Source organism: Crinia signifera, chromosome 1 (genome assembly GCF_055691185.1).
Source record: "Crinia signifera chromosome 1, ASM5569118v1, whole genome shotgun sequence".
NCBI classification, from domain to species: domain Eukaryota; kingdom Metazoa; phylum Chordata; class Amphibia; order Anura; family Myobatrachidae; genus Crinia; species Crinia signifera.
The window spans coordinates 412349094-412373701 of record NC_139217.1 but is presented as its reverse complement, the minus strand read 5'-3'; positions in this window follow the sequence as shown (position 1 = coordinate 412373701).

Below are 24608 nucleotides of genomic sequence, written 5' to 3'. Positions count from 1 at the left end.
ATGGCTGCTAAATTTGAGATTTTACAATGGTTTCCTTGGAAAAAAGACGTAGATTCGTCGATCCTGACTTCGGAATATTTCCAACTTTCTGGAAAAAAGAACATTGAATAGAATGAATTCAAATTTGATCTATTCTACCTGAAAATGGGCAATGTTTCCGAGGATCTGAAATATCATCCAGGATTTAATACCCCCCCCCCCCCCCCCCCAGATTTCTTAAATTCAAGATAAAGACTTTTTAAACATTCATGGATATTCATTTATTCTAACAGGTTCCCCAGAGAGGTTGGCCAGAGAGGACCTGCAGGGAAAGTATATAGACGTGTAAGGGAGAGGACGGGACAGAGGGAGGGACAGAATGGGAAGCGAGCCATATGCTGGTTCCTCTCATATTAGTTATTATATATAGTTAGAACTATTCTAAAAAATGAATCACTCTGCATTTTATATTTCAATAGAAGTCCAGAGGGCACAGTAAGTAGGGATGGCCATCAACCATCGATGATTAGAGATCAGCAATGGTTTATGGCCGATGTCAAATAGTTTTGCCATTGATGGGGGAGAACCTGAAGGTTTCCCATCATCGATTTCAAGTCATTTTTGCTTTTTTCCCAACGTGCAGGACACTGAGCATAGCTCCGCCCCAACACTCATGAAGCCCCACCCCCATATTTTGATTGGCCCACAGACCAATCAATCAAAGACAATGGATGACCATCGATATGTAAAAACATTGATGGTCTACACTAAAAACATTGAATAATACTACACTATCGATGGTCATTTGCACTTTTGCCATCAATGGCAACCATAGGTGGCAAAGGCAACGATGGCAATCCCTAACAGTAAGTTGCAGGAGGCACACAGATGTCCTCAATTTTATTCATAAACTCCCCTACATATACCCAAACATCATTAAGGACACCTGTGAGGGTTTCAGAGATGGAGATTGTGCAGAGTGGTTTGGAGCTGGCTGTTTGTGACTTTGATCATTTGGAGGAGGTGCGCAGGAGGAGGGAGGAAGCTGCGCAGATCCAGGTACCCCGAGTACTGCGTGCTTCACGTGCTAGGCTGTACCTGGACTCCCTCTCTGATCAACAGGTTGTGGGGATGTTTTGGCTGAACCGCAATAAACTTTTGAACTTATATGAGCAGGTGAGAGATGATTTGGACCCTTATGGGAGTGCTTTGGGCTCCGTACATGAGGGGACACGTCTACGTCAATCGACGTGGGCATCACTCTCTGAACGTGCAGGTGGTCTGTGATGCCAACCTATAATTACTCAGTGTGGTTGCAGGCTACCCAGGGAACTGCCATGATGCCTATATTCTGCGTCACTCAGACCTCTGGGACCGATTCCAGGACCACCAAATGCCGGAGTGTTGGCTACTTGGTAAGTACATTTTATTATATATAAATGTTGCCATGTATAGTGATACAATGTGTTCATTTACATACTAAACAATTATTACACTCCTGTGTAGTGTGCCAATAGTGTGTAACTATACCCACTCAATCACTTTTAAAGCTGATGTCAGTCTGACTAAAATACTGTAAGGGTATACTTGTTTTTAATTACCAACAGTAAGTGTACCCTGTACACTTGAGTTTAAAAAAACATGCACTAAAGTGTGTAAAACTTTAGTGTGTAGTCTCTTCTGATATGTGCAATATATAGATGTAATCAGTAGAGATGTGCGGGCTCGGATTCCTCAGATCCGAGCCAGCACGGACGTCATCAATCCGGGCCCGGATACGAGCAGCGCTCGGCGCTTCCCGCCTTACTAGAATCCGGGCGCACGGGCAAAACGTCATCGCCCGGTGTCGGATTCTCGCGAGATCACGGAACCCTTAAATTCCGCAACCTCGCGCCGCCATCTTCACTCCAATCTCGGAGAAGGGAAGGGTGTGCTGCTGCTGTGAGCGGTCTCTGCTGGGGCCCGTGCTGCTGTGTACTGTGTCTCTGCTCAGTGATCAAGACATCACCATTGCAAGGATGACTGGTGCTGTGTTCTGTCTCTCCTTTGTGCTGGGGCCTGCCTCTGCTGAGTCTGCTCCTGTATAGTCAGTCACAGTGTGATAGTCCACTGGTGCTGCTAGTGCCACTGCCTGCCCTGCATTGCCTAGTGTCTGCTGCAGTCTGCTCTCTGCTGTTGCCACTGGCTAGTGCCTACCAGTACCTATTGCAGTATATAATTCCAGTGTGCTGTTGCCCCTGGCTATCAGTACCTATCACAGTATATAATTCCAGTTTGCTGTTGCCACTGGCAGTGGCTACCAGTATTTTATTTATTGCAGTATATAATTCTAGTCTGCTGTTGCCACTGGCTACCAGTATTTATCGCAGTATATAATTCCAGTCTGCTGTTGCCGCTGGCTACCAGTATTATTTATCACAGTATATAAAAATCCAGTCTGTTGTTTCCACTGGCTACCAGTATTTATCGCAGTATATAATTCCAGTCTGTTGCCACTGGCTACCAGTGTTTATTGCAGTATATAATTCCAATCTGCTGTTTCCACTGGCTACCAGTACTATCAGTCCAGGGGTGCCCACATGTGTGCTGTATCATCCAGGGGTGCCCACATGTGTGCTGTATTTGTCCAGGGGTGCCCCCATGTGTGCCGTATAATTCCAGGGGTGCCCCATGTGTCCCATATCAGACCAGGAGAGCTGCCCTTTTTTTTAATGAAAATAAAATTAAGGTGTTTTTTGTTTTTTTTACTGCAAGGGCTGTTAAATGCGCTGTAGTCCAGGGGTGAGCCAAGAGTGCTGTATAATTCATGGGGTGTTGCTAAGTAAGGTGTGCTGCTCTTTTTTATAATTAAAAGAATACACATTTTTATTTTTACTGCAGGAATTTGTCTGCTGTGTAATTCCATGCCTGCCGCCATGTGTGCCGTAACAGTTCCGGGGTGCCACCATCTGTGCCGTATAATTCCATGTGTGCTGTATCAGGTCAGGGGTGCCACCATCTGTGCCGTATAATTCCTGGGGTAAGCCAAGTCTGCCGTATCATGGGGTGCTGCCAAGTGTGCTGTATTAGTCCAGGGGTGATGCTAAGCGTGCCATATAAGTCCAGGGGTTATGCTAGGTGTGCCGTATCAGACTAGAGGGGATGCTAAGTGTGCCATATCAGTCCAGGGGTGATGCTAAATGTGCCGTATCAGTCCAGGGGTGAGGCTAGGTGTGCCGTATCAGACTAGGGGGGATGCTAAGTGTGCCATATCAGTCCAGGGGTGATGCTAAATGTACAGTATCAGTCCAGGGGTGATGCTACCTGTGCCATATCAGTCCAGGGGTAATTCTAGGTGTGCAGTATCAGCCTAGAGGGGATGCTAAGTGTGCCATATCAGTCTAGTGTTTGTGCCGCACACTTGTGTGGCTTATCATAGTTATCCAGCTACCTCGGTGCAACCTTTTGCCCCAAAAACAATATTGTAAGGTGTGAGCTGTTCAGAATAGACTGTAAATGAGTGGAAATGAATGTTATTGAGGTTAATATAGCGTAGGAGCAAAAAAAAAAAAAAAAAATTCTGCGATTTTAGCAGTTTTTATGCTTTTTTAACAAAAAAAATCAGAACCCAAAACCCAAGAAATCCAAACACAAAACACTTAGGAGGTGTTTTGGCAAAACCCATTAGAACCCAAAACCTCAAGGTAATCAGAACCCAAAACCCGAAAAGTGGCCGGTGCACATCTCTAGTAATCAGTACCTCTCCTTTACCAGACTTCTTTGAATATTGCTATTGTCCCCTTGCTCATGTAAACCAACTTTTCTTTTAAGGTGACTCAGGATATGGGTGTCTTCCGTGGCTCATGACACCTCTGCGTTCCCCGGAAGGCCCTGCACAGCACCGCTATAATGGAGCACACATTTCCACCCGCAGTGTTGTGGAACGCACCTTCGGGTCGCTGAAAAGTCGTTTCAGGTGTTTGGACAGATCATCAGGTATACTGCTTTACCACCCAGCAAAAGTAGTGATGATTGTCCAGGCTTGCTGCATGTTACACAACATTGCCCTTTCCCAACCATGTTATGTGGAGGATGGCCATGCAGCAGCCGTGCAGGAAGCTGAAACTACCCCACCTACGGTAGTTAGGGGTATGCAGAGGGGGGATCTGATGCGCAGGGAGATCATAAGGCGCTATTTCTCAAGTAATTGAATTTCTAAACTATACTACCATGTAGCTTTGGTGTAAGTGTGTTAACATACCATAAACCATTTGCCATACATTATCACCAATATTTAAGGGAGTAGTCAGAGCCCAATGAAAGAAGCTGCTTAACCTGAGGTTTCCCTTGGTGGTGACATGCTGGTAAGTACATTTTTACAATGCTGTACGACAATTTTAAAAATGACCTAACACACCAAATTACTTCAACACCCTCACTGCACAGTACCATAGTGGGTTACAGCATTTTAGTTTAATTACCCAAAACATTAGGATTGAAGAAACCACAGACACATTTTACTGTAAAGGAAAGTCTTTACTAATGAAAAAAATTCTCTATTGGTCCAATTACTGGGCCATACATTTTCACAAAAATATTATAGTTTACATAACTGTATTATAACAAAAATATACATGTGCAACTTGTACAATCATTTTTTAGGAACCTGTGAACGCGCACATCCCCCCTTTGCACCTGACCCCAAGCCACCCCTGGTTCACACACTCCTACGTGGGGGTGAATTGGGTGAGCCACTCAGTGGATGTAGCTGCATCTAATAAATGTATTTCCTGATTATTTAATTGTGCCTGCATGGCAACCAAGGCATTGGTTTGTGCTGATATAGCTTGAGTTTGACCATTTACATTTCCAGTTAGGATGGATATATTATTGTTTTGTACCCGCAGGGCCTGGCTAATTTCTGACAGACGTGTGTCCACTTTGGATGGAGAAATCCTGATCACTGCAAATACTTCAAAGGACACAAAAGCAAAGAACCTGCTACGGGCACATATTCCTCCATTTTTACCGTGGAATTTTTGAAATTTTTACATTTTAGCCTATCATTTTGACACTACACATGTGTATATATTGGATTCACTAGAAGGGAAAAGAAACCTTTATGTGTGTACCTCCCCCTTATTCTAAGTGAGTGAGGTGCGCCTATAGGAGACTTTTCCCATTTCCTGTCATAAGGATTAATAATAATACGAAATAATTTAACGGAGTCACACATTGTTGTTCACTTTTTATTTTTATGGTACACACATCAGCTGGAGCTAAGAAGGAGGTCATAGAGAAATGACCGACGGAACAAGTACCTGCTACGTGCACATACAAAGCCATTCATGCTGTGAGTAGGGTACGCCCATCTATGCTCTCCAGCTTTACTCCAGTAGTAGAATTTTTTCTGAATCATTTTTCATCTGGTCTATATGTAATCGGTGGTTTCCTATTTTGATTTATCTCCTGAGAAACATCGGAAATATAACAGAAAGACTGATTGAAGTATTGACGGCCAGAAAAACATCTGGACTGATTGCGCCTCAAGAAGTTTGGAAAGTCCACTTCTGTATTTTCTTTGTCATTGTTTTAGATATTTGGTGATAACTAGGGATAAGTACGAACCAGAGGCAGCATTGCACCAAGGAAAGGTCATATCCTATACTTGTTTTTGCATATTTCTCAGGTAACCTTGCATATTTGCATTGCCATGAATTCTATTTGTAAGTTTTTAAATGTGTGCAATGCCCTTGCTACCTGTTCTGGTGTCAATGGTATGTGGGGTGATTGGGTGGGTGTGGGTTGGTGGGATGTCACCACAGTTGATGGCCTTTGAGTCGCTGTTGTCGCTGTGTTTTCTTCCTCAGAGGAGAAGGCTTTAACGGGTTGGAGAATTATTTCAATCGCTTGGTCCATCATTTCTGCTGTTTTTCTTGGTTGTACCACTAGTTGTGGTGATCCTGTTGAAAAAGAGAAATTGTTAAGTATTCCACCATAATTGTGCAGTATGTGTCATTTTGCTTTTAAGGTATATTGTGGGTTATACCACATAACAATGGGTACTGTTCAGTAACACATGTACCCCTGGAAATTATGTAATGGTTTGATTTTTAATAAGTCTGATGGGTGTTTCTCATTAAATAAATATCCGTTTGGTATGTAGTGTGTCTCAATGAGCCCATGGCATGGCCAGCATATCTGGCAGCACTTTAATGTGCTATTTTGCTTGGCATTAGCCAATATGACACTGGTTCAATGAGCATGTATTATTATTTAAACATGCTGCATAAAGTTCTTTAAACAATGTACAGTAGTTGACATTGAACCTATATTTGGTGTACAGTAGGGTGTAGGAGCAGGGCCGTCTTTTCGTAAGGGCTTAATGGGCACTTTCCCAGGGGGCCCAGGTGTATAATGATGATAGCTGATGTTCCCCTTTTTCCAGGGATACCAGAATTTTGAAAATCGGCCCTGGGGAACTGGAGATATCCAACTTCAAAGCAGCAGTCCACATCCGACCTGTTAATTGCACTTCCCAGTCATATTTCTCAGGTTCTCTCTGACTTAGTGTTTTTCTGAGAGTATATTCCAAAAGCTGACACTAGTGGCTTAACTCTATCATGCCCAGAACCAGAGATATCAGCCTTCCAGCAGCCGGTCCCTGCTCCAGCTCCAAACATCTGGTGTACAGTTTTATATTTTTGTCAATGATTGCTCTGGCTCCTGATCTGTGATCCCCAAGTTCCCAGCACTTCCTGAAAGGTGGGACTCTAGGTTTTTATACTATTGAAGGCTAAGAAATCTATTTCCAGATAATAGCGATATCTGCAGTCAAAAAATCTGCCCTTCCACCGGAAAATGACGAATATTAAGCCCACTCCATTATCCAACCCTCCCCTGCATATAAAACACCCCCTACCTCCCTGAAAGTTATTTACAAGGGAACCTTCATTCAGCTCAGTGCCCCCTTCCACACGTTAGTGTTCTCCCTCCCACCACCTGTGCAGTAAAGGAGTAATTAGCAGTAGTTACTGCTCCAGGTCCTACATTTTGAGTGGAAGATAGAGCACCCCCTGCCACCCGTGGGACATCAAAGCTGCTGCTGATAGCACCCCCCACCCCTAGGAGGGGAGAATGAGTAAGGGCCCTAGTGCATTGCTTTGCCCAGGGGCCCACACTGCTGTTAAGATGGCCCTGTGTAGGAGTAGATTGTAGTGTAGCCTATTGTACATGGTACATGGGTGTGTGTACTGTATATGTAATGGTGTTGCATTCCTTTTGCTTACCTGCAGCCTCTGCACCTGGAAATATGCGTCGGCCTGTGTGTGGTGCGTGGGCACTTCGGGATGGATGATCTGCTAACAAAATGGTTGACAGCCGTTACAAATTTTGCATGGGCAGCATTTCTTACCAGAATGCATCATAACATTTTTTACCCCTGGGACACACAACGGTCACGTTGACCAATTATTTGTGGCCAATATCTTCTTGTTTTAGAAAATATAAAAATTTTTGAAAAAAAGTCTATTTGTAAAACAATGACTACAATAATGCTCTATGGAGGTGTTTTAGCTAATACACCATTACAACTATGTTTGGGGCCTGAGCAATTTTAATCTGTAACATAATTTGTTCGGCATTTCACCAATACCAGCAGGTGTAGAACTACATGACCCAGCATCACCAACAATTGCAATCTATGACCATTACATTTACATAAGTTAACCTTGTTCAGATATGTAGATTCCACAGCAGCACTATTGTTATGCAAACATTACAAGAGAGCATTACAATTATAAAACATTGCAATGGATGATGTTCATGAAAATGTGAGAACACTTACAAGCTTGGGATGGCGTTGGTGGCCTATCCGTGTCCGCCACATGGAGCCCAGGAAGGACCTCTGGTGGGATAATTCTTTTCAGTTTCTTTTCATATGACGTATATGTGACCAGTTGAGTGGTGCCTCCTCCAGTGCGGGTGGGCTCTTTTATTTTGGTGGCCATCTTAGCTTTGAGTAGCCTTTTTATGTAATTGAAGTGCTTCTTGACAAATCTTACACTTCTTTTGTGGCTGCTAACTGCATTGACTGCACCTGTAATAGACTCCCACATGGCCCTATTCCGCTGTTCAGTGGTCCTGTTGTTATGCTTCCCCAGCAGCAATGTTCCCTCTAATTTTATGAAGGCTGTGTGCGGCAAAAGATTTTGGCTGTGCAACTTTGGAAGGAAATTTTTATTTTTGTTCCTCACTTCTATATATAACTGGAAAACAACGTGATATTAAACATTCAAAACATTTAAACATTCAAAACACAGCACGCAATGTAGTTATTGGGTGAAACACACATTAATTTAGTCCACAACTGCAAAAAGGGACCACTGCTGCTTTGTGCGCTTTGTTATAATGTCTGTGCGCATGCTTGGCGAGTTGTGTGCGCGCGCACACGCGCACAGCTTAGAGGGAACACTGCCCAGCAGCCTGTGAAATACAGGGACTATGGCGCGGACAAGTGCCGCATTTTCCTTATAGGAAAAATGCACCTTACGGCCACTTTGGATGCACCTACTTTCTGGCTCCTCCACCTGCTCTGCGGCCATGTCCCCCTCCTCCTCCAGGGCAGCATCACCCTTCTCCTCTTCACCTCCATCTTCCTCCACCTCAGGCCAGTCAACCTCAGAGATGTGGCCCTCCTGCAGCTCCTCCTCGGACTGTGTGCTGAACAGGTCCTCTTGTGTGAGTTGATGAGATGGGGAAGCAAGAGGCTCCTCCTGCTCCTCCGGGGTCCGGCCTGGCCCAGGCCTTGATGTGGCTGCCTGGCACACTACTGCCTCTCCCTCTAACACTGATGGCTCTTAATGTGCCTATGCTGCCTCCCCCCCTGGCTCCTCTGGTACTGCTGCTGCCTGTGACTGGCCCACTGCTGCCTCTGCCACCTGCGCTCACTGGCACTCCTCTCCCAGACATTCCTCCTCTCCTCTCCATGCTCCTTACTACCTTTCAAAGGTCAAAATGGCACCTGTGCCCCTTTATATAGGGGGTGTGATGCATATTGTAGGGGACTTAGGTGGGCCAATAGGTTAGGGGGTTATTTGGCAAGCGGAGGCAATGTTGTAATTAGCGCTCCGGTTGGTCAGAAAACCGCACATGACCAGCGCCAGAAATCGCACATTACTGTGTCATAAAATCGCATCAAAGTGCACCAGATCGCATCTCTTCGCACTTCACCGCACATTAGCGCATTCCATTAAATAAGCGGTTTTGGAGGAAAAAATGCGAATTGAAAAAGTGCAATACGATGCGATAAGGTGCGATTTTGAAATGTTACCAAAAATCGCATTCTATTAAATGTCACCCTCTGTCTTTTACACTTGCTTTTCTGGATTTAAAAGAGCCAGTCAGCACACACCCATATAATTCAAGACCTAGATGGGTATATGTAAATTTTTTTCAGTAAATATAAAGATTAATCTATTAAGCGACAAGCAGAATATATTAGCATACAACTTGAATGTGTAATATGAAGGGAAGGTAGTTAGCAGCAGCGGCAGCAGTAATGAACAGTATTTTAAGTCAGCGTTTTAACCTTAGTGTCTGTCAGCTCTGACCTTTTACCAACCTCAGCAAAAGCGTGATTTCTCAGTACTGCTACTGGCTGCTACTACGGGAATGAATGTTGGATTTGACAGCAGAAGATTTTACATAAAAAGGGAAAGTAGTTAAGAGTCGTGTTTTGTGTAGTTGGAGCAGTTTATACAGTGTCCATTCCTGTCTAGGCACCAACAGCAGTTGTGGGATTAATTGTGTATGAGCAGCTTGTATGCTATAAAAAGAAAAATGTGTTATTAACCTACATGGGCGCTGAAGTGACCTAACGATGACCTCCCGTTCACCTGAAATTGACCTTGAAAACAACCTAGATTTCACCCCACGTGTAATAAAAAAAGTGTTGTAGCACAATGTCATTATTAGATCTGACATATTGGCCATTTTTTTCCTTGACTTCCTTTAAAGAGATGTGCGCTTGGGGGTAGAACCAGTTTTAGCATTGTTGTTTTTGCAGCTGCAACGTATGGTACTTTTCTCAGATTTATAGGGGGATTCAAGACTGAGTAGCTTGGTGTTAACTCTGCAATCTATCACTGTGCTTCTGTTCTGGCTGCTAATTCCCAGGCTTGTTTAAGTGCATGATTGTTCTGTGTTGTACAGGTCTACGGAGTGTGCTGGTGCTATATAAATAATTGTTTTAGAAGACCACTTGCCTCATGCAATAGTCTAAACTATCTGTTGCTGTGAATCATAATGGGTCATAGATATGATTTAGGTGACAATATGGGTGATCTTATATGAATCATCCATGATTTTCACATACGTGTAATTCTAACCCAACCATAAAAATTCTAGTCACAAAAATAAAAAATTAAAATCACAGATTCTAGTCTTAGATCAAACGCAGGGGTAAATTTACCAAAAGTTGTATTGATTTTAAAATTAACTAAATCAATCTTTTTTTTTCTGTATGAGGTTAATATACTATGGTGACTGGTGTGTGCGTGGGTGTGTTTGTGTGTGCACTAGCTAACCACGCCCCTGGGTGCCAAAGACATACCTCTTCAGTTGTTTCAAATATACACATTTTTAGCTGTGAAATGTTGGAGGGTATGCAAGCGCAACAATTGCATATATTGAATTAAAGGGATTTTGGTCCCAATTTACAATTTCTGAACATTTGCCACTAAAATTTATTTATTTTTACCCCATTGTATTTTGTATTAAACATATGCTTAAGGATAGCTCATCGCATGTTAAGTACTTATATTACATGGCTGCCCATAAGTCAAGTGTGTTTTTATTTACAACAATAATAATAATAATAATAATAATAATAATAATAATAATAATAATAATAATAATAAATAATAGAGTTCATCCTACTTAAAAATTATAATATAAAAATAAAATATGTATGCAAATTGAGAAAACTAAATAAAAAATATTTTAAATATATAATCAATGAATCAGATTGCAGGTGGTGGGCTATATTAGACAAGACTAGCTTTTCCTGTAGCAAAATCCATGCATAGATATAGCATAATCTTCACCTGACCTTGAGTCTAGTGTCAGATCAGATTATATGGTTGCTTTTGTCATTTAAAGCCTTTGAATCTAACACTTATTTCCTAGATCTCACAGAACATCAGACCAAACAGGCATCTGTCAGAAACAGTTCCCACCGGTTCTTTACTCTTCCTTTTTTGACTAGGGCTGAAAATAATTTCTTAACTGCTTTTTAAAGGAATAGGAAACTACTATTCACCACATTTATCAATATATAGCTGGGAACCAAGACAGATAAGCATATGAAAGGTCTCCAGTGTCTGTGCTTTTTGTAGTAACTCATGGCCACCATTCTACCCATTACCCACCACCCATAAGTAAGAATGTTGATTCAGCTAACACAGGTCGAATTTATTCTGCATGAATTTTGTGCAGCAAAATCTCAGATCTACAACTTTATGTATGAGGTGGAATTATGGCTGTGTACAAATATATTGTCTAAGCATTGACTATCTGCATTCTCTTCTTCAAATTATTGTTGCATAAAGGGACATTTTAGGTCTTCAATGCTGTCAGAAATTGTGTTGTGCATCCGCATCTGTGATTGCGTCCACGTCTCTTATCTGCGCGCTGGTGCATACTGCGACTTAAGTCCCAGTTCAGTGCTGTCCCCAGTCATTCTCCATGGCAAGATGTGCATGACGATTCCCTCAAGCCTAGTCGGCATTCCATGCTGATCCCAAGCTGGTCCCACACTGCATGGGCGCCGCCATGACACTTGCGACCTTGTTGCTCTGACCTGTGCACTTGATCATGTAATCAAGGTGTGCACAGAGTTTCCTGTGGTAATTAGTGCAGCAACTTGCAGCCAATCACAGACAGGCAGGAGGGATAGGTCAGGCCTTTGGCACTTCCTCCTTGCCTTGAACAACTTGTCTGATCTCTGAGTACACCCCAGAAGTTAGCTTTCAAGGCTCCAAGTTACCTGTGAAGTGCACTTGTGATCTTCTTCTTCTTCCAGGTTACCCTTCCAGATAATAACATCCATAGCTTCCAGGAGAAGAGGTCTGATCTTATCCAGCTTCAGCCAGCAGAGACCACCATTGGCTCCCAAGCCATATACAACCATAGACTCCCTAGTCTACACAGGCGTCGACTCTCAAAAGTCTACACAATTTATCCACAGCTCCCAGGCCCTTACTCTCTCGGCTCCCAGGCCATCAAGGTCCATCTCAGCTCAAAGGCTGTCAACACCCATCTCGGCTCACATGCGGTCAATGTCCATCTTGGCTCTGAGGCTGTGGACACCCATCTTGGCTCCCAGACCATCAATGTCTACCTAGGCTGCCAGGCCATTGACATTCCTCAGAGCCCAGGCCATCGACATCCCTCTGGCCCCCAGGCCCCTAAGCCGATGCAGTCCACATCAACCAAGCAACACTGTTGACAGTTCCCCAAGACCATTCAGTCCATGGCTCCAGGTTGACACAGTCTCAAGTTCACCAACACTACCCATTCCTAAGTGATTGGCCAGTTAGGTGTGGGAACTCTGTCAGAGGGCCGCGACCTGTCCACCAAACATAGCGAAGTCAGAACCTCATTGCGGGTGTCCCTGGTGAAAACCGTCGGTGGGGTTAGACTCCACGCCTCTGTTCAGAGTGTTGTCAACTCCCCTACATAGCCGTGTCCTCAGTGCCCAGTGTTTTATGATATGTACATACCTCAAGCCTCCCGTGTTCCACTTCCTTGACTCCTCCACTGGCTCACTGCTGCCACAGCTGGGGACACCAGATACCCTAGCCCTGACAAATGCTTTCCATTTGAAGCAGAAAACCCTGTTTGGCGGCTATAAAAAATATTTCTCTGGGTGAGAGAGTGACAAAACTAATAGGGTGGATGGTGGATTAAATGTAATAGGGTGTGAGAATCAGAAAATTAGAGATTTTAGGAGAGTTTTCCAATTTTTAAAGCAGCAATCATTTACACTGAAAGAAATGGGAAAAATGGAACCTATGTTACAATGTAAGCAATGAAAGCTATACACCACTCATCGCCCAAGAAAGCCTATTGGAATTACCTAAATCTGCATGGAATTCTGACCCCCTGGCAGTACCCATCTAAAAGCATGCGCAGGTTGTCCTGGATGCACGCAAAGTGGAAAAACATCTACTATTCCATCCAGGTGTGAATTAAGCCTTTAGCGAAAATGGTCACTTTTGTGTATGGTTTCGATACAAAGTTGTCTATGCCATTCTAAGTCATTCAGTTCATAACCAACAGAATTTACATTTATTTTATTACATATTATTACGTTATTACACTGTAACCTTTTCTCATTATACTGTTTCAGTTATTACTTGTTCTATTTTTTATGTAAATAAAATGTAAAAAAAATGACATTAAAAGTTGTGATGAAATGTTACACAAACTCAATTTATAGTAGAAGCAGAATTTTACTTTGCCATGCCTCATATTGTATTTAAATTATTAAAGATTAAATAACGGTCACAGACACATAACACATAACACAGGATACACACATAATGAATAAATTAATAACCTTGGCCAAAGTGATTATTGCTAGAAAATGGATGGCCCATGATAGCCCTGAGATAAAACAGTGGATTAACTTGGTCAACATAATTGTAGCACATGAGAAATACATGTACATTAGAAAGAAAAATAAGATGAGTAAATTGGATAAGATATGGGTAAAATGAACCCAATCAAATTATTATAAAATGGTGTAAATAAAATAAGTGCAAATAACATTAGGGTATACATGGTATATATTATATGAATATAAAAGGAATAACTAGGTCAACAATAGAGTAAAAAGAGGATGGTGACTAGGTAAGGAAATGCCACGGGGGGGGCGAGGTAGAAGGGATGGATGTAGAATATGTGGGTCGAAATTAAAACATTAAGGTAGCAAATAGATAAGAATAGGGTGGGATGATCACGGATATAATATATGGGTTTTTTTTAATAGATGTGTAATGACCACGAGTATAAATGTCCCAACCAAGGGAAAACACAATATGGGGAACCAAACTCATAGTGCACATAAATAATATAAATGTACAAATATATTAATATGTAAAAATTTTGTGTAAGTGAAAATATATTTATGTACAAATGTGTGATGTATTGTAAATTTTGGCTACTTTTCTAACAGACCGTTATATAGTTGGATAATGAATAATATGACAACAATGTTAAATGGATATTGAGAATGTATGATGTTATTTTTATATGAAAAACAAAAATAAAGAATACTGGATTTAAAAAAAAAGACCCTGGGGCAAAATCAGGATGTTCTGTCCAACTTGGAGGGTCACCCTTAAATTATTTGGTTTATTGATTTAATGTAAAATATTCTAATTTTCTGAGATTTTGGATTTGGGGTTTTCATAAATTGTAAGCCATAATCATCAAAATGATAACAAATAAAGGCTTGGAATATCTAAAAAAAAAAAACTGCCACATAAATTTTTAAAACTCTTCTAACGTTACTTTACATATGACCACCAGGAACACTTTTGATGCATTTTGGCCCTTATTCAGATCTGATCGCAGTACAAATTTGTTCTCAAAATGGGCAAACCCATGTGCACTGCAGGTGGGGCAGATGTAAAGTAACATGTGCAGAGAGAGTTACATTTGGGTGGGGTGAGTTGAAGCTGAAATCTAAATTGCAGTGTAAAAATAATGCAGCTATTATTTACCCTGCACAGAAACAAAATAACTCACCCAAATCTAACTCTCTTTATACATGTTACATCTGTCCCCACCTGTAGTGCACATGGTTTTGCCCATTTTGAGAACAAATTGAGGCCATTGTGAGTAAGGAGGTTATTCTAGTGAATTTCACAGCTTTGCGAGTCCTCACACCCTGCACCCATGCCGAATATCCCCACATGCATTTGAAGGGATGTTTAGCATAAACATACATTTTCAGACTTCCGTGGGGGGACAAATTCATTGGATGATCGCAGACCATCCAATGATTTTTCAAGTGCTTGCAGATCAAAGAAACCTCTATGGTGTCTTAGATCTGCAGGCTCCCTGTACGAGAAGAGGGTGGACAGCTGAGATCTGCTGATGTCAGCTTCCCACCCCCCACTCCCGTGTCATCATCAAATTTCCATGGGAACACCCAGCATTTTCATGAGCTCGCCCATGAAACACTGGGCGTTCCCATGCGTGCAGCACCTCACCGCAGCCCCCCGCCCGCAGGTGGCGCACCAAGCAGCTGCACAAGCTCATGCACAGTTGCAAAAACATTGCAAATGGACCAGAATAAGGTGCTAAATGTAGTATAAGATGAATAAGATGAATAAGATAATTTTTTTTATCTTTACTTAACAGAAAAGTATCATTATTTGCTTATAACATGACCGATAACAATAATATTTCCCAATACTGTACTTTGGAATTGTATCCTGTTTGATGCTGTCTTGACTGAGACACATTGTTGCCATTGACATACAGATGGAGCTGGGCTCCCTCTTGTTGGCGAATCGCCATAACGTCACCGCTGTCGATCCGCCAGCAGCCCGGCTCGCCATCTCAGTGTCCGTGCACCGGGGGGACGGAAACCTGTCCGTCTCCGCTTCAGGGAGATGGACAGGTTTAGGGGGGTTGCTGGGAGGCGGTGGGGACCCCGGGTGACCACTGACAAGCCAGCGGGGACCCGGGGGAAGCCGTCGGAAGGGGATGTGCCCGTGTCCCCTTTCGCAAAAACAGATGGCGGGTGGCGGGGGATGGCGGATGGCGTCGCCATCGCCACCCCCTGCAAAGAAGAGCCCGGATCCATCTGTATATTACAGTATAGAAGAAGGGGTGTAGACACTGTCTTGCGCTAATATATTAGTAGGCAGCACTAAATAAATCCAATAAATCCCTCCTGCTAGTGAAGGACAAATACAAAGAACAACCACAATATTATTGGAGTGCACCAAATTAGTTTATCATCAGACCACCACCCAACATCAGTAATGTATCATATATCATTCTTCATGTGCGTGTGTTAACAAAGAGATGCACAGTCCGATATGAAGTATAGTCTTTTATTTAAAAGATACCCAACACGTTTCGTCAAAACGACTTCATTAGGGGTAAAAACAAATCATGGATCGAATGATTGGGATCCAGGCATTAGAAAATGCTTTTATTATGATTTAATTTTCAGATAGAGAGATCGGACTTAGGCTAAAAATAGCAATAGTCGATGATGGGGGTAAATCTCTTCAATGATAGGTATTCTCCTTAGAGATCTCAGTATAGTAATAGCAGCCTTCTCATCCAAATCCAAAGAGTTTGGCTTTGGATGAGAAGGCTGCTATTACTATATAATATATATATATATATATATATATATATATATATAATTTTTTATTTAATCGATCCACCCCCAGACCTGGAGATCCTGGTCCTATTTCTCCAGAAAAATAATACTGGTCAGGGCCATGGTGGGAATCTAACCCATGACTTTAGTGCCTTGAGGCAGTGAGCTAACCATTACACAGTCCGTGCTGTCCACCATCACACATAACCAACGTGAAAATGATTACAAAATGAGATATGTAATAAAATAACTTCAGTAACCATGAGTTAAATTAGTTTATGAATGCCAATAAATAATTATGTTACACGTCTTACTTTGTCTGAACATTGGGTACATTTTGTTTCATTAGCGATTTCTCAAAATAACATAAATACAACAAAAGAAAGATTTTAGTCTAATAGATTAGCATTGCAAATGATTTTTAAACTATAATAAATAACATGATCCTATCACTTTGGATAGCCAGAGGAGGTTACTGTCCAACAAAAATATATTCATGAATTTCCTACATTAATCCAGATGTACTTGGGAAAGTTTTGTTTTGATTTCATAGTTCATTTGATGGTTATCATACATAAATAGTAACAAAAGCAGACACAGGACATATACAATGACAGTAGGCCCTAAACATGATTTGCAGTTAGGTTCTTTAGTTATAAAACATAGTTTGTATTTGTTTATCAAGAAACTATATCATTCACCAAGGAGTGTTGCCTAAAATCGGATTTAAGCCAAAACATTTCTGTTTGTAGAGGAGAATACTAGTTCATGTGTCTTCTCTTAAAGGTTGGTTAATAAAGCAAAGTTATAATGTAGGTTCATTGTAGAACTTTAAACATATATGATTATACACCTTACAATTTATTTAGGAAAAAAAAATATCCTTTATCATAAGGTATCTTGTTTGCCCCATTCCTCTGTGCTGTGCTGTGGTGCGTTGCTGTGCCTCTAGAATCTTCCTCTCCTGCTCGTGACCCAAAAGAACACCATACCACCACAACACAAGCCACTACTTTGGGTTATGGAACCAGGAAGTGTTAGCTAACCGGTGGAGAGGAAAACCTGTAGTTGGCAGCAGGTTGGCCCGGTAAAGGAGGGAATGGAACAACCCAGCAGGGACTTTCCCAATGCCCAGTAGCCCAAACTGTCCCTGCCTGGAAACACCAATAATGGCATATCAAATAATTTCCATTATGACCTAATTTTACTCTTCTGGAATTACAACACAGGCTGCAACCCAGTCAGGTCTATGGATACTCATTTCTTCCAAATTGCATCAACCTTGGGTGTATAATTTGGGGACTAACAACATCACCAAGGGAGCAGCATAGGAACAAGCGGGACTGCATTAAGTATCATCATCTTTATTCCTTCCCAAGTTTCTCAATAGCTAATTCAATGAAGTTTTTCATAATAATTTGATAAAATGTTATCTATTTACTGTTTATGCATCAATTATATCACCTTTTTATTAACATATAATATATTTTATTGAAAAAACTTTTTTATAATAAATAATTGTTTACTTACTAATGTAATAAGATGCGGCGCATCTCTCCTATCCCGACACCCATCTACTGCACACTACCGCAGGAAACCTCATTTAAGCACACAGTGCTAGACTGAACTAGAAACAAGCCCCAGGACTGTCACTGTCAACTGCCTAAGAGACATAAACCCACTTGGGCTTATGGTGTAAAGGGGTCTGTTGACACCCTCATTCCCCTCGGGGATCTTAACACTGACAGACGGATGGGAAATAAATAGTGGAGGAATATACCAGTGACTTTTGGCAATACCCTTCCACACTATGCATGATATACCTGTGAATTACAAATAAAGATCCTCATCTAAATCAATCTCTCATCATTATTACAAACATCACACGTAGAGGCAGCGCTTCAGCCCCCATTCTTTTGTTTTACACTTATGACCCACAGGGGAAATGGGTAACCCCTGAGGCTAAGCAGCGCCTAATTTCAGCAAATCAAGGTGAGCGCAGTATAAACCCCAAATCACTGCATTACTAATGTAATACCCAAATGATCAAATTCTCTTTTTAAAGCGCTCCACCCTTATCTTCTTTTTCTATCATATCTATTTGTTTTGGGAGTTGACCTTCCCTTGTGTGTGAGCAGCTGGCCCAACACCCCACTCCACAGGCACCCACTATCTTTTTCATCCTTGGGTGAAATGCAAATTTACATGTTATAAGATAATGACAGGTCACACATTTGAAACAACTGTAACACCCTGGTGGCTTAGTATAGGTATTAGAAGCTTTGCGTAGCTCCATGCCAGTGATGTCTGTCCTTCAGGTTATGCCCTCTATTAAAAGCAGATAGAGGTTGAATCAATGTAAGGCCTGGTAGATCTGCATCTGTTTTTTTTACAATCGGCCATAATGGCCGGGTGGCATGACTGATGACTGGGCTGTCATCAGAATAAACACTAGACCAAGGTAATACGTTTCCAATATTTTGAACTCTGCTGTAACAACTGCGATCTCAACATGCACAAAACCTGATGTTTCTGTGCTTATAGCCTCTCACAATAAACAAAGCCTCCAGATAGATCAATCATTGCTGCACAGATTTCCCTTTATTAACCTGTATATCAGCTGTTGGACTGTTTACTCCAGACCCTTTTCCTCCTAAAGAAATCCTTTCTAATGTACACCACCAGTTGTCTGAAGCTTTTTTTTTTATATTCTATAGATTTTGTCCCTGATGATACTAGTATGGTCTGCCTAGATGTTTGCGGTCAGTATATGTCCATACCCTCTTGAGTGCCGTTATTCATTGGATCAAGTATTGTTAATACTCATCTGGCAACGGGGCCAACTGACCTTCTGTACATAAGTTATAATGTATTGCTTTTCTGTACCAGACTAATGTTGGGACTTGAGAAGAGATGCAATATTCTTTAAGATTGTTTTTTGCTTACAACCAGTAGAGGTTCCAGAGGTATCCTTAAGTTTCAAGTGGGGGTCGCTGCACTAGACCATGTGCCTCCCCAAGGCCGCACCAATCCTCCCAAAGCCTCACCCCTTTTTCTAGCACATCAAGTTCTATACACAGTGGCCAAAGTTGAGAGGTATGTCTGTGGGCTGCATCATCACTTCCCTACTCCATCAGCATTTTACATGCAGTGTGCTGGGCTACTGCTTGCTGCTTTCAGTAGCGCTACTGCAGAGTCGGCTAAGGTCCCTACATCTAGGTGCGGTTATTGTGTCACGTGTTTATGGGGCAAGACCAGCATAGGGTTATTTGCCACCATTTTATGATGTTAAGTAGTAAATTTACTAAGATGGGAGTTTATTTCAGATGGGATGTTGCTATGGGCAGCCAATCAGATACTACGTATTATCTTCTAGAAGGTTCTTAATAAATAAGAAGTAGATTCTGATTGGTTGCCCATAGCAACATCCCCTGTGAAATAGAATGCCCATCTTAGTAAATTTCCACCTAAGTGTTACATGCCCGAGCGATACTAACCCAGGCAATTCATTTTTTGTACAGTGGATCAGTCTCTCAGAATACGCATATGCAAGAGCTGGTTTTAGTAGGGAAAACAGGTACTAGGCAGCTTGAGCTCATGTGTTGCTTATGTTCTGTTCTCTTTATCTTGTGTACCGTGACTGCAGTCAAGATTCTGGGCCAGATGCACTAAGCTTCAAAAGTGATCAAATGGAGAGTGATAAACAACCAGCCAATCAGCTCCTACCTGTCATATCACAGGCTGTGCTTGAAAAATGTCAGGCAGGAGCTGATTGGTTGGTTGTTGATCGCTCTTCATTTTATCAGTACATCTGTCCCCTTGTCCTCCTCTGTTCACCTTTACAAATCAGTCTGTTACAGATCATACTTTTGACACATTAAATAGAGAGATAATCATGGCAGTCTGGCAGATGTCACGTCAGTATAGCCAGTAACACTTGTGTATTATAGTCAAACACATATTTTGCTTACACCATGATATATCAGAAGCCATAATTCTGTATAATTAACCTAAACCATCTTGAAATGACTATAAAGAAAAACGAAATATAGTTCTTCATTTCATCTACTGTATGTATGAGTTATTTTCCCAGCTACACTACATCAAAAACTATATTCCAAGTCCATTTTATATTATGTACCACGTGTTTGAATAAAATATTCACATAATGCACAATTCTGATATAGGTTGGAATGATATTTTAGTTAACTTTCCTTAAAATGAATTAAATAAATTCCACCGTTTTTTAAGCTATACTCCATGCTATGAAGAACTCTCGAGATTAATTTAGCTGATCCTTTATCACTGAGAATGGTCAGCATAACCTGATAAAAGCTTTTCTTCCTCGGAATATCAAATGAAACAGCTTAAGATAAGTGTAGTTAGCTACAAATAATGATAGGGTTTTCTTGACCCACAAATTGGGAATGAAACCTAAGGTTTCACTTTCAACATACTAAATTTCAAATCCTAAGAGACCCAATTACTAAAAAAAAAAAAAGTACTACAGCACTTAAGATAGGATTTAATCTCTTCCATTCGCTAGTAAGAAAAATATTGCTAAATATTTGTCAAGCAAAGAGGTATATAAAATATTTTATATAAGTAATAGACCACCTACGGTATGTACAGTGCATCCGGAAGGTAATCACAGCACTTAACTGTTTCTTATGTTACAGCCTTATTCTAAAATAATAAATTACATTCTACATTTTCCCCTTCAAAATTCTAGACACAATAACTCATAATGACAACGAGAATTTTTTTTGAAAATGTGTTTTTAAGTTGGTTTGTTATCTACTCAGCACGTTTGGAGTAATGGTTAGCTTTGCTGCTTGATGCTGCTTTCACATCGCAAAATTAAGGTTCGCACCGGGACCAGCGCAAACCCTCACTTTGGGATATTCACATCCCCACATCGCTGACCATCGAAAGATGTGTTGCACACACCAGTGGTGTGCGGTGGGGTAAGGCAGGTGAGGCACAGCCTTTCCTGTCATACTAGCGTATATGCCTAAATTTTGAATTTATAAAGTATGTCAAAAATACAAAGAATATTTAAAAAAATATATTTTTATTATTCTTATCATTTTTATAGTCAAAACTCTGGAGTAAAAAGTCTATGGCAGGTGAGGCAGTGCCTCACCTGGCTACCTTTTCTGCACATCTCTTATCAAAACTCAGCGGATCTCCAGCAGTGTATTCTGCAGCACATGTGTAAAATACTGAAATGTACCCCATGGCTCATATATTGTGTGAAAATCTGGCTCTGGTACTTGCCAGGGACTCCTCAGCCATTTACCTCACCGCATGTCCCTGGCGCACACCCATATATAAAGTGACTCTCAGGTCACTTTTATATGCCTGTACGTTCTCGCGGAAATGGGCGGGCAGCTGACCTTTGGTGATGTTAGATGCCCACCCCCGTTGCCCACGTCACTGGGCAATTACCATGGGAATGCCCTTTAAATACTGGGCGTTCCTGTGGGTGTTTACCCCTGCCCACCGCCCCACATCCCCCCACCCATCGGCCACAAGGTTGGGTGCGTGCGGCCATGGTGAACAGATTGTTTGCCCGGGTGCACGCACCCAACGCATGCATATGCAGAAATGCGCATTAAGAAAACATCAACCCCATGTGAACAAACGGACCACTGCGAATGGACCTAAATAAGGTCCATGGTGTAAAGCTTGGCGTGGCTCACTTATGACAGACCTCCACTTTTTGCTATTTTCAATTGGTATCTGGAGGATACGGGAATCCAATGTAGGGCAGTGTGGCAGATAAGGAGGAAGAAAATGACCGCTGTTGGTGCAGGATTTTAAATTTAATAAAGTTGGGATATATAGGAGAGGAGTGCCAGCCATATAGATCAATAGATGGAGTTGCACTGAAGAAGTTTGCAGTCATGCATGATATAAGATTGTGAGTGTATAACATAAAAAGGTCACTGAAGCACCGGAGAGGCTGAGGGTAAAGGCTGAGGGTAAAGGTTATGGATATGAAATGTATTGTTTCTTTTTATGCTTCCATTGATCTTTAAGTCCATCTGTTCTATGGTGGCTATCAAAAGTATTTGTTTAACCAATACAACATGTCAAGCAATACTTTGATTTTTGTTAAGTCCCTTATTTTACATGTATATACTTTTTAATGTAAAAGAGCATGACATTGTATTTAGCATTCAGCTTATATGTGTTCAAAACTATTAATGTTATTACATAAGAAAAAAGAATACAACAAGGGTATAAAAACATCACTTTATTTAATGAAAAACAAGCAGAGCAATGAATGTCTGGCATATGCAGAGGATATACGACACTACAGGAATCTGAGACATTGGTTTAATGTATCCCATCCCACACAGTGATGCCATATATTTCCCAACACTTGGTATATTAGTTGTCCTCCTTGGTTAGATAACATATGGTTTGTTAATCTTTCATAATTTTTAGGAACTTTTATTAGAGAGAAGCATCTGTTTGGGTTGTTGAAACTAAAATCTGAAAAAAAAAAACTAAACTTAAAGAAACCCCTTAAATTGTACTGTTATGGAACTGTGTTTGGGAGGATATTGGGATCAAAGGGGGCGTGACATTGTGGCACCTCCCCATTTCATCACTTTGGAGACATGTCCATCAGTCGTGGAGATAGTGACACAATATACATGAAATATGTTCACCTTAAATACCTTAGAGCAGGCATGTCCAAACTATTGCCCTCCAACTACAAGTCCCATCATGCCTTGCCACAGTTTTGCCATTAGGGAAGGGTAAAACTATACCAAGACATGCTGGGATGTGTAGTTTGACTACACATCCCAGCATGGAGGAACAGCTGGAGGGCCACAGTTTGGACATGCCTGCCTTAGAGATATATGTGAACCACACCAGTGGGGAGCCTTGGGGTCCGGCGCCCACGCCCTGGAGGACTTCCGGGGTTACCATCCGTCATAACTGGCCATAACTGGCCATAACCATAGCAACCAGGCGATGCTTCTCACAAGTATATACAATAAAGTTCAAAATATATACAGAAAGTGCGCTAACAACATAAGGTTAAAAAACACACTACTCCGGAGAACAAACAAGCATTTGAATATCACAACTCATTTACTTTAGTCATTGTCTATTTATAAGAAAACTAGGTGATTCATCGCGCCCTATGGGCGCTCTTCACACCGTCGTAAGGGGCTGCGCCCCCTTAATTTGTGAACGTTTGTATTGTGAAAAATATGGTTCGAATTGTATGAAAGATGCCCTGTATTGCAACTTGAGTTATAGGTGAAATGTGTTAAATAGAGAGCATATGATGTACATTGATAGTGTGGAGGGTACAGTGACTGACATTTGTGGGTGTGGGGGTGTGTGTGCATGTTGTTTAGGTGTGTGTGTGTGTGTGCAATAGTATAGTAGGGTATTTTTGAGTCAGCGACTCCCCACTGGCGGAGGTCACGACACAGGAAAACAGGAGGCTGGGTAGTGATAGGGGTGTGTGGGCATAAGGGGGACTAAAGAGGAGGGTGGGGGACACTGTGCAGCTTCTGCCAGTGGGTGAGGGTCCAGCGTGGCAGCACAGGAGTACAGGATGGTGGCCCTGAGTCCTCCTACTGGGTGGGAGTTAGGGTGCATGAGAGCAGGAGGCTGGGTGGTAAAGCATGATAGGAGAATGTGGGCAACACAGGGTGAGCGGCTTCCCACTGGCAGAAGTTACGGGGCAGGAGAACAGGAGGCAGGGCAGTGATAGAGGTGTGTGGGCATGAGGGGTAGTAAAGGTTTTTGGCTGTTGCAGAGTAGGGATGGGCATTGGTGTAGACGCCATCGATGGTTGGCATTGATGGCGATTTTGCACCATGCCATCCATAGTAGTAACATATTACTTGGATAACCATCGATTGTTGTAGCTATCGATGGTCATCCAATATATCTGACTGAATAGGCCGTGGGTCAATCAGAACTCGGTGGCGGGACTTCCGGGTGTGAGGGGGCGGAGCTATGCTCCGTGTCCCGGCACCTTAAAAAAAATGTGAAACTAGATTGGTTCTCCTTTGCCATTGATGTAGGGAAACCATCTGGTCCTCCCACATTGATGGCAAAAGTATTCAACATCGGCCATAAACCATCGATGATTTGAAATCATTGATGGTCAATGGGCATCCCTAGAACTGGAGGAGGGGGGGGACAGTATGCAGCTCCCGGCAGTGGGGGAGCGTCTCCTCGCACTGGGAGGGAGTAAGGG